The following is a 5,510-nucleotide window of genomic DNA, read 5'->3' on the forward strand; positions in this document are numbered from 1 at the left end:
GGATGTTCAGCACTTTTGAAATTATTGTATTGATGGGGATATTTGAAAACATGGGACAAAAGCTAGTGCTTTCCTCTTGGAACATTAAAAAGCTAACATTGGGTGGAGGAGATTGTATATTTTTTAATATATAGATCATCTCCCAATCTTGGAATGCAAGACAAACGCATCCAATTGAAGAGGAAGGCATGCACATGAGGATTTTTAAAATAATACCACTGAAGGGAATTTTCAATAAAAAAAAAACAAAAATCACAATGGGCTGTCAAAATTTATACACTGGAGCAGGTCATGTGGCAAGGTTATCTGAAGCATTCGGGTAATTATTGACCACAATAGGCTGTCATATCAACGCAGCAAGGTAGAAGGACAACACAGGATGAAGCACATGCAAGGATATCACCAAAAATCAGTTTAATAAGCTACAGTACCAGATGGCTACAGTAACCGTATGCTACAGTCCCGTATGCTACAATGACGTATGCTACAGTATCGTATGCTACAGTGCCGAGCTACCAAATTGGTGGAGTCTACGTGAAGTTGCCGAAAAGGGGCTATTTACGCAAATCAAATTTCACACTGGAACTGGGACGCTTTGGACTGGAGATACAACGTCGACATGGACTCACTTGGGTTGTTTTTACAATTACAAAGTTTATTAGGCATAATGTGATATCAATTTGAGTATTATGCTCAATTTTGATAGTACGTTACATTAGAGTGCAAAGTCTATTTCCTTTCATTGAAGGAACACAATGACAATTTCCTAATTGTTGTATTTTTCTTTTCTGTTATTAATAAAAAACTAGCCCTAGGCGATTTCCTAGCGGATTGAAAAAAAAAAGCAATATATACAGCTACAACTACACCGTTAGTTCCCCGGCAACGACGCCAAATTTGATCACGCCCAACTCTAGTCCTAAAAAGGATAAGCGGTTGCTGCAAATATAATCCAGTCTAAAAGTCCGGAGTCGAATCCACAGAGAACTAAGTTTAGCTATATCTGTTTAATATCACTAAAAAGACAAGTTTGAATAATTTTCTAAATTATAAAGATTGAGATTTATATTTCTAACTAATTAACTAGCAAATACTAGAAAATGGTAAAATTATCAACTAACTACACTAAGGGTTGGAGACTAAATTAAGGAGGTCTAGAGTTATAATTTTTCCAATTGTCGGAATCCTTCTAGCTATGTTCCCTACAATTTTGCTAATGTATTCTCTACTGATCGTGAGCACTTTAGATGTTGTAATTCTCTCTCGATCAAATACAACAATTTACTAGACATACTCTCTCGAACTACGCTAGTTGGCTTTATCTAACCGCTCATTATGACCACGTCAAGGCTTTGTTATTTCTAAACCTGCCTTTAAACCCACTGTATTGATTTCTCACATACATTAGGAGTGACGTTGTTCAACAACTACCTAAATATGTACTCTCTCGAGCACTACACACTAATAGGCACAGTCAATTGATGGTTATTCAATCAACAACAACAAACACATAGTTGAACAAGTAGAGAAATCCAACGGCTCAATTACATAAAAAATATAACAAGAATTTACCCTACAAAAGGTTCTATCAAAATCCTAGATAACAAATTAACTATTCATAATAGTATGTAAAACTACAATACTAAAAGTCATAACCCATAATGAAAATATAGGAAGAGGAAGGAAAACCTCGTAGAAAAATTCTCCGTCTTACTCCTATTGTATCTATGCCTCCTTAGGTCGAATCTATGTCAAAAATTGGTCTCCTCCCCACCTTAGGTCTAAATTATGTCAAAAGTACGTCTCCTCCCTCAAAAATACCGGTTTTCCATGTATATATACCAAGTAGGGACGGGCCCAAACAATTATACCTTTTCCTACGCGAAAAGGACAAGTTTGCAGGCCTGGATGGCCGCGGCCGAAGTCAGGGCGCGGCACGGATGCGGTATTTGGCAAGTATACTGCCTCAGCTCGCCTCAGATCCGTGGTTGCGGTTTCTACCGCATTTTCACCCTATTCTGTTTGGATTTTGAAAAAAACGTAAAACATAAAAGTTGTAGATCCCTGAATAAGATCCCTACTCGATTCTTCGTTTACTAGACAGTGCGCAATATGGCTACTCGATTCTTCTTTTTGTTGCTTTATCATCTGTCGATCCCCGAATACGATCCCGGCTTAATTCCTTAGGCTTTTACTCAGACTTCAAAGATCCAAATCACTTGAATTCATTCCATAACATCTACATAGCTCGGAATAACTCCTACAAGGCATAAAATACACAATTAGTGCAAGACACTAGAGATTAAAGCTCAAACTCAATTAAAGTGCAGTAAATTTGAGTGTAATAAGTGACTAAAATACGTAATTATAGCCTATCATCATAGTCCGAGAGGCTAGTTCTGTTGATATTTGGCCCAAGGGGCGGTTTATAGTACATGTTATGCCCGAGGGGCCGTTTACGTTTCTATCATTTTTGCTCACTGTTTCACCACTTATTTGAAACTGTTGAAAGATGTTTTATAAAGGTTTTACTGAAACTGAGTTGTTTTTACGAGTTAATTGATTTTCTCTATTGTTCTGGACATATACTATTTGTTGTAGTGTTATGACGTGGAATTACCTGTTATCTTACTGCTTAATTGCTTTTACTTTTATTACTTACTGAGTTGGCATACTCACATTACCCCCTATACCTTGTGTGCAGATCCAGGAGTCTCGGGGCATGATAGTGAGTGTTATCTATCTTCCAGCAAGTCTTCAAAGTTGGCTAGGTACTTGCTTGGCATTTGCAGCCCTATACTTCTCCTTCTTACCTTACTCATATTGTCTTAGTATTTTATTTTCGGACTATGTTAGCCTTTCTTGTTCTTAGACGGGTTTGTAGTTGCTCATGACTGGTGACACCCCGATGTCGGGCTTGTGTTATATTTCTACACTACTTATTTAAACTTATATTGTGAGATATTTTTTCTCATTAATGGCTTAAAAATAACTTTTATAGAATAATGGTTCGATTTGGGATTGTGTCGGCTGGCCTAGTTCCACGATAGGCTCCATCACGACTGGGTCGGTTTTAGGATTGTCGACGCCCCCTTTTTCCCTTCCTAAAAGAAGGAAAAATCGGGTTTACAACATTATGGGCAAAACAACTCTTATTCCCTTTTGAGGAATCGGGTTATGGAATTTGAAGAGTCGCCACCTAATGATTATAGTGCATTAGGACACTTTAGAGAAAAGAAGAAGATTTTTTGGAAGAAAACCAGAGTTTGGGTAAGGGCTTGAGATTATCTCGAGGGGAAGGTGTTAGGCACCCCTCAAGATCCACTAGTGTGGTTCCCGGCCGTACTTAGCTGTGACTTTAAGAAGAGTAGAAGTAACAGACAATGTTTGCACATAAGGAATACAAATAAGTTGAAAAGAGAGAAAGAAAAGACATAAGTGGTTTTGGAAAGAAAAGATTGATTGAAGAAAACGTTACTTTTAAGAATACATCACATCGTATAAATAAAGAAAAAGGTCCTAGGTTTAAATACAATATGGATCACCTTGGTGCAATACCCAGCAATCATTCTCATACGAGATATTAGCGCACCGGTCATCATATCCATATTCTACCCTTCCCACCCTGTTAAGGTATTAAACGTGATTAGTCTCGTTTACTTATTGCATGCTAATACCCGTCCCAACCTATCAGTCCTGCGGTTTTGGGACTTCTAATCCTAAGGGGAGGAGGAAGGGAAGTATGGGCATATATGGAGTTGCAAAAGGATAAAATACTAGGGCGTCAATCAAAACAAATAGCAAATGAATAGGGAATGAAACAAACATACAAAAGGCTCATATAATCCCCATAAATCACATAGCAACTAGTTTAGCATGTCTTACGTGTACTGATTTGGTCTTTAAAAAATTAAACAGCGGACAAATTGGTTCAACACGTAGAGTTGGATAAAAAGTCTACATTAGGCAGCCCGGATCCAATTGTCAGAAATTGAAGTATTTTAAGAGAGTAAAAAAAAGCATTGTTTTCAGAAAGGACCTAACTCAGAATAGTTTAAGACATAAGGTTGAAAATTTGCAGAGCTTCAGAGATGACTTGAAAATCAACAGAATTGTTTAAGTGAAACTACAGTAGAGTTATGAAGAAAAGTTTTCGAAAGTGAAAAGACCTTACAGGAATAGTGAGTTAAAGGTTGTTTTGAAATATTAGCTTCATGAGATGAATAAATTCAAGCAGAGGGTTAAAGGAACCGTTTCAAAAAAAAAAGATGCAAGTTTAGAAAATTTAAGAGCATTGCAGATTTGTAAGAGTTTCAAAAGCAAACAGATTTGGAAGAGTTTTTGTTGACAAAGTTTGAAGGCAATTGACAGATTATTCTTACTTAAACACATTAGGCGAGTTTAAACTCCTATAGGCATGGTATCTACGTCTTGATTTTTTAAGGCTTGTTACTGTTATTAAACCGGTAAAGGAATGAGTATTTGATTACCCTACAGTTTGCCTAGCAGTTATGCATTTCCTATAGTCATGATTTCTATATGCAATTGGTTACATAAATAGTAGGGCCTATAGGCAGGATTTCTAATGATTGGCAACATGGTTGAACATTAAATCTTATAGACATGATCTCTAAATGATTGAAAGGAATGCAAAAGCCTGTAGACATGATTTCTAGGTGATTGAATAAAAGGAATGCAAAAACCTATAGACATGATTTCTAGGTGATTTATACGTTTAACCTATAGGCATGATATCTAAGTGATTAAACAACAATGTTGATCCTATAGGCATGGTATCAACCCTTTAACATATCCAAGTAAATATAAACCCCATCCCATACCCTTTACTGATACTTCCTCGAATTCCTTTTTTACAAAAATATTACAGAACCAGAAGAAAGAAGGTAAACAAAAAATAGATCACAGCTTACAGCCAGATCCGAGCAGCCTAATTCAATATTAATATCCAATAACATGTGTTTCACCAACCCGGATTCCAGATTTCCAAGGTCTTCTCTTACCCAAAGTGTTTCAAAGTTCCAAGGAGCCTCGAGATCCTAGACAATGCTTACACTCTGAAGAGTAAATATTGTAACAGAATAGTGCAAGTGTGGAATTACCAGCCCTCAGGCATCCAAGTTCAAAGGGAACTCCAGGGTCCCTAAGCATGGCTTACCAAAGGGGGGTAGAACTTAGGAACTAGGAATGAGTGCAAAGTGAGAGGGGAACCATAGCAGAGGGTGGTCATATCTAGCCATGGCATAGGCTGGCACACCCTTAACCCTTTGGTTAGGTCAAAAAATATGAGCAGACTCTAGGGAGTCAAACATAGGGTCTGAGTGGTGATTAGGACACTACCAGACCCAAGTTAAAGCTCAACACATAAAGGGGAGAGGAAATGGAAAAGCATTTGAGTAGAGACTCAGGAGAGTCTGATTCTGGATCATGGTCAGCAATATCAGATGCTGCCATGATTCAGAATAGTACTAGCACACAAAAGGGAATAGGGG

Source organism: Nicotiana sylvestris, chromosome 6, assembly GCF_000393655.2.
Source record: "Nicotiana sylvestris chromosome 6, ASM39365v2, whole genome shotgun sequence".
Lineage (NCBI taxonomy): Eukaryota > Viridiplantae > Streptophyta > Magnoliopsida > Solanales > Solanaceae > Nicotiana > Nicotiana sylvestris.